At 48.6% G+C, this 6,798-nt stretch overlaps 1 pseudogene; it reads right to left on the bottom strand.

The window, feature by feature from the left end:
• Positions 1 to 4,982: 4,982 nt before the first annotated feature.
• LOC123427439 lies at positions 4,983 to 6,564 on the bottom strand (annotated as a pseudogene).
• Positions 6,565 to 6,798: the final 234 nt, after the last annotated feature.

The following is a 6,798-nucleotide window of genomic DNA, read 5'->3' as shown; positions in this document are numbered from 1 at the left end:
TTTCTACAAACTTCCATCCTTGCCTAAATTTATTAAAAGTACTTTTATGTACTCCCTTCGTCCCTTATTACTTGTCTTAGATTTATCCAGATACAGATGTATCTATCCGTATCTAGATACATTCCTATCTAGATAAATCTAAGTCAAGTAATTTCGGATGGAGGTAATATTTGTCATGTGACCAATATTAACATTTTCAAAAAATTGACATGATTTAGACGAATAAAAAAACCCTACATTCGCCATGATTTACGAATACCAAATTTCCTAAATTTGCCATGAGTTAGAGGACATATTTCTAATTTTTCCTTGAGTGCCATGCTTCTTTTATGTGCAAATAGATAGTTGCCATTACTCTAGTGAATTATTATTTTTACCAATACTCTTCAAACTTTGTTGTTTTGATGGCAAATTTTAGTAAATTGCTTTCATATAGGTTTGTTCAAACTTTTCTGTTTGTTAGTTTGTTTAGATGGCAAGCAGTTCATGTAACAACAAAATTATTCCCATGGCAAATTGTTTTAATGATACTATGCAATTATAGAGACCCCCCATGGTACATACACACATCATGACAACTGTACATGCCATGGTAAATTGTAGAAATTTTGTTCTCTAGTTCATAGCAAATTTTGATAATTTTTGTACTTGCCACATGGAAAGTTTAGGAAGAACAATCTTATCTACGTCATGACAAATGTAGGAATACTATGTACTAGTCACCTGCCAGATCTTTTCTTTCTTTCTTTCCAAAATCATTTAAAAAAATCACAATAGTCACATGGCAACTTTCAAAATTTACTTATCCAAATCTTGATAACTTGTACAAATTTTATTCTCTAAACCATAGCAAGTCTTTTTTTGAACTTTTGAGAACCCTCAAATACATGTCAAGCATCCACTACTACATTAGTGGCGGGAACCCGTCATCCTCGAAGGCCAACAAATGCCTCATCGATGCAGAGCGACTAGGGTGGCGTTCGTGAAGTTGTACTTCAAGCCGGCCTGGGTCCTCGCAGACCATGCACTTGCGAAAGCCTGGCCCTCGACCGGTCCAGGACCAGCGAGCAGACAACCACTTGCCGCCGGCGCCAGCTCAATAACCAACTCCTCCAAGTGGGGCTGGCCGAGTCTGAGTGCTTTGCCCAGCTCCAAGGGAAAGACGGGTGTTGCAAGGCGGAGGCCATGACCGACCGTCGATGCAAGATGGAGGCGACCAATCGTCTGCGCCAGACGAAGGTAACCGAGTGACGAGTGCCCTGCAACAACTGGCGGATGTCGCGACGCCTTGTAGGCCTTCCACCAATGAAAGGACCACAACATTTCCAATGACAAAGAGAACGACGACGTGAATGGCGGCACATGCGACATCGGGTACGATGACAAGGGCGACAGTGCAGATGGAGAGAGAGGTCCCTATAGTCAAGACGGTCATGCCTACAAGGCCACTGTCTCATACATAGCTTAGTTTACTTTATTTTAGTTTAAGTTAAAATTAGTTTGGAGTTTCTCTTTTCTATTTATTTATTGTAAATATATCAAAATTTAACAAATCTCGTCTGTTTCATCATGAATTTCGTTAGTGTTAGTGGTTCAAACATTTAAACTGAGTCGGTCATGTGATGCCCATGACTGAATGGCTAGCGTCGCATCCACTATTTATAAATACATCTGTATTCGTGGACATTTAATACCATTCATTTGATGACCAACATTGGAATTGTCTTTTTTTTTCTCCATTCAACGAGAAAGACCAAAGATTACATTATCGTGGCTACGACGAACGACCATTTTCTCCTACTACTGCTCTCCAAAGATTACATTATCGTGGCTACGACGAACGACCATTTTCTCCTACTACTGTCTAGAGCGATGGCCATCTCTTTCGGTTGAAAGGTTGGTCCTGCCTTAGGCCAACTCCACCGAACGATCCCAAACGGACGTCCGGTTGGACCGAATTTTGTCCGTTTGGGATGGTAATGGGTCCGCCCATGTCCGGCTTTGTCTGTTGGGTCGTGTGTGCGCTCACCGCGCGGCCGCACCCCAACTCATGTCCGCGTCGGACATGATTTAAAAAAAACTCAACTATAAATAAATAAACTTAGTTTAAAAAGCTTAAAACATTAATAAGTAAACATTAATAAAGGCCCAGTTTTCACGGCCACAAAACGGCCCAGTTTTCAACATAATTAACATTAAAAAAAATAGCCCGCCCGTCGTTGCCGTCGCCATCGCCGCCTTCACCGGTCGTCGGTGTCGTCGTCGTCGCCGTCGCTGACGAGGTCGATGTAGGGCGGCGACGGCCAGAGGTGGCGAGGCCTCCTGCTCCGGTGACCGCAGCGGCGTGGGGCACCAGTTCACGGCCCCCACTGCCTGCGCGATCTCCAGCGCGGTGCAGGACCAGCCCCACGACGCGCCAACGAGCTCCGCAGGGAACGCGGCCACCTCCTCCTCCTCCTTCGGCTCGGGGATGGCGACGTCGCCGGCCGCAGAGAGGGCCATGGCGCGGTCCAGGCCCGGCCATTGACACTCATCATGCGTCGCCATGGAGTCCTCCATGACGCGCTGAATGAGGCTGGCCTCCTCCTCCTCCTTCATGCGAGGAGGTGGAGGTGGTGACGGAGACGGCGAAGACGACGGCGTGGGCGTGATGCCGCGCACCCGCGTACGCCCGCCGCGGCCCCGCGACCATCCCGGCGAAGTACGAGGCACGATGCACGTCGTGCTCGTCCCTGAGCTATGTGTCCCACAGGGTACCATCGGCGGCGTACCTCGGGTCATAGTAAAGGTCGCCGGGGAGGAGGCGTCGACGGCGGTCGATCTCCTCGCGGCGCGCATGGCCGCTCATCGGCACCGGAGGGATGGGGACGCGGTCGGCGGAGAGATGCCACGTGTTGGGGAGGTGTACATCACTCCACGGGACCGGCGTCCTCGTCTCCCAGTAGCGCCGGCAGACCTCAACGCTGATGCACTGCCGATCACGATGGCCGGCGCCGGGCCTGGGAGCGATGGAGAAGGGAGCCGCGGCCTGGCGCGGTGGCGATGAGGCCTCCTCCTTGACGGAGCCGCGGCGGCGTCCCGGCGAGGAGCCAACATCGCGGTCGTCGGTGCCCTTCCGGCCGTAGTTCCATAGACCCATGGCTGCGGCGGCCGGCGAGCTCGACGAGGAGGCTAGGGTTTCGCGCGGGGGACTGTCGGATTTCGAGGAGGCCGCGGCGTGGCGATGGGAACCGTGGACGACCGGTCCACGGCTTCCTCATTTAAGAAGGACCGCGACCTTCCACTGGGCGGATGACAGACGGGCCCGGCCGCTCGTGCGCATTCATGCCGGTGGGTGGGAGGTTGGTGGCCGCGTGCCACGCGTCCCCGACGCGGACGAGCGTGCGTCCGTTTGGTGTCGCGATCCAAATCCCGCGCAAGTTTGGACACGAAACCGACAGGATGGGTCCGGATTGTCTCGCGCTGAGCCGACATGTTTGTCTGTTTTACCCTAAACGGATGAGGCCGGACATAATGAAATCGTAGGGTGGAGTTGGCCTTATTGTACGTCCGCTCGATACATGCCAAATGGACCCTACGCGGACGCATGGAGACCCATCTGTCAAATGCCGCGCCGACTTGCTCACTTGGATTCCTCACTCTCAATAGAAAAGAAAAGACTCGTGTGCATATTTTGTCTTTTTAAGGGCGCCTGGCTATAACCTTTTGTTCTTTTGTGATAACATACGAAGGAGATATACATTTGTGGCTGCGCTGTCGTGTCATGTAGGCCCCTAACATGACAGCGTTCAACCCACGAAAGAAAAGCTAGTGTGGCCCACACTTGAAAAGCTAACCACCCTTTCCTAGAAGTTTCCTTTTCTCCTTTTGTTTAAGGAAACGATGACAGTTATGAACGGATGGACAAGCACACTTGCACCATCCCTTCCTTCGCTCTTTCTTCTTCTTCTTTATTTCTTCCCAACAACCAACACCAAGAAAAGTTGTTGATTTCAGATATTAGTCAAGGTAACCACGTGGAGAGAAAAGTGGTCAGACATATCATAACTTACATCAGACCATACACATTATAATTATTTTTCTTCCCAGATTTTTGTATAACAGAGTCCTCTGTATATGGAAATGCAATATAAAAAAGGGAACAAATTTTTTGGTCAACTACTGGTCCAGTAAAAGTACATAAATGGCAAGTACAATCGTGTGGCATATTTGTCATGTGGGGCCACGCGGCCTGTGCCCGTTGCCCGGGATGCATTGTCATGCCAGTCCAAGTCTCGTTGCTTTTCCACCGATTCATGAACTGATTCGCATGGTTCCAGCTGTCTAACCAAATTGAAAATCTTGCACTACTGCTGCATATCTTTTTCATAAATGATTGAACTCTTCCATTTGTTTCTTTTTTTTTTGTCTACTGTACAGGCCTAATTATTAATAACTAGCTAAATATGCCGCGTTGCAACGGGAGACAAAATATTACGCCCTAGCCAACTTAGTATGGTTCAATACCTTGATGTATGAGCATCCTCTATTTATCTTTATTTTAACACGATGACTCATCATGTTGACGCTTCTTTATTTTTTCCACCCTCTTTAATGGTGTCCGGCGTGTCAATGTAATCACAATGCATTTGACGTGGTAAATCTCAAGGTTATGAGCCTACCACTGCACGCCACACTTGTTATTGTGTAGCATAATGGAATGTTTAAAACTTTAACAACTAATCTCGTCGATCATAAACTACTCCTAATCCCTAGGCATATAAACACTTCTCACAAACTAATTAAAACCTAAACCTAAAAGACTTAACTGTTCAAATTCTAGAGCTATTTAAATCAATCTTATGAAGAACTACTAAAATAGACCATGCGACAGTATAAAAATAATAATCATTATGAGCACGATTTCAAACAATACGAAAATCAAGTGCTCCGTTTACGCCTTCCTACAGGCAAAAACGGAAGTATAATCTCAGATGTGTACCTCATGATCTCAATGTGTGGTCTTGAGTCTTGACCACATCACTGAAAATCTGACTCTGGCTTGAAGTTTCTGAACTTGCCTTTCTGAGATCCTCCTCGGTCCGTCCTGTGAATAGCATCTCGAGCAGCTTCGATGTCATCAAGCCGTCCTCCGTAGTCCCTATCGATGACTGCAAACAAGAAATGTAATGCGGTACTGCAATTTTATACTGGCATAGCACTTAGCACAAGCACAGCTCTGTCGGCGAATGTGATGATGGTGCAGGCATTATATGGACCTGCCATGTCTTGACGGCTCGTTCGGTGCCGGTTGAGAAGCTGGAGAACTCCGTGTCCTCTTTGCCCGAGTAGAAACCGAGCTTTTCCAACGCTTCCTGCATGATGTACAGAACCTTTGGATTTACATACCACTGAATATAATCTTTTGTGCATAGATTTTCTTTGGAAGTACATAAAATGCTAACGACTTAATTAGTAGGTTCTGGATCACAAATATAAATAGCTATCAGTATCTCATAAGTGCATTAATTCACAGCCACATTGTTGACAGTGTGGAGCATCAGCAGATTGCAGAAGTTGCAACGGGTAGCTAGAAAGAAACAGAGCATGTATGTACAGTCTCGAGCCGTTGTCATGTTCCGCCCAACAAGAGGTCATGCATGGCGAATCCTAGCCAAAACGAGAGGTGCACGACCGCGGCTACGCTAACCTGCATCGCCCGCACTTCCTCCCCTTCGCTCCCTACACTCAGCGCCCGCTTCTTGCCGCTGCCGGCCCGGGCCTTCGGTTTCGCCTTCGCCTTGGCCTTCTCCTCGACCACCACCACCTAGTTCCTTACCTCGACCTCCTCCACCGGCGCCGGCGCGGGCGGCGGAGGTGGCGCCACGCTCGCCGCGGGCGCGGGCGGAGACGGAGGCGGAGCAACGCGCGTAGCCGCCTGTGCGGGAGGAGGCACGAGCGCGGCGGGCGGGAGCAGGGAGCGACTCGAGCGCGCGGAGGCGCAGACGGAGCGCCGTGATCTCAGCGAGGAGCGCCTCCCACTCGGCGCCGACTTTTCATATCCGAAAAACGAACCCTTTTTTTTACTTACGAGTGGCATTGGTGGGTAATTTTAGCCAACTTCGGGGGCAATTTAAATGATGGACGACCAGAAATCCTACTTGCTTTATTATTATATATACAATATTAATAACAAGAAATGGTTGGTCTGAGTTGGTTAACAATATTTGGATGCCTAAAATTAATTATTTGGAAACTTTGGGGAGTGGGTTTTAATTTGCACCCATGCTTCTTATATTTTCTTTCTCAAGAAGTGCATTCGAAAGTTTTGATAAATTTTAACATGCACCCTCTTACCCCTTGTTTTTACATATAAGATAAGAAGAAAAGAATTAATCACATCATTAATTATTAAGATCAACGACTCAGATCTGTTATATATTCTTAGAGCATCTACACCCGGACCCCTCAAACCCTCCTCAAACGTCCGGACAGGCCGCGTGGTCACTGTCCGACCACAAAAAATCGACCCAGACGGGCCTCTCAAACAGGCCTCAAACGCTCGGGTTGAGCAGCATCCCCCATTTCCAGCCCAAATATGGGGTCGATATGGGGGTGCCCGGGCACGCCTGCCATGTCGGACCTAACAGCCCGACCCTACCTCAGATTGCAGCAAATCCCCCAAACCATTCCTCCTCCTACCGCCGCCCGCCAACATTTCCCGCGCCCGACCCCTCGTCGTCTGGCACCCTTGCTCTCCATCCTCACCACCTATCCAAATCCTCCGCCGTGATGTCTTCCACCCCGTCCCCAACCGTC

The sequence above is a fragment of the Hordeum vulgare genome, chromosome 2H (genome assembly GCF_904849725.1).
Source record: "Hordeum vulgare subsp. vulgare chromosome 2H, MorexV3_pseudomolecules_assembly, whole genome shotgun sequence".
In the NCBI taxonomy this organism is placed as follows: Eukaryota; Viridiplantae; Streptophyta; class Magnoliopsida; order Poales; family Poaceae; genus Hordeum; species Hordeum vulgare.
Note: the sequence above shows the minus strand (reverse complement) of the source record. Positions and strands in the feature narration are given on the sequence as shown.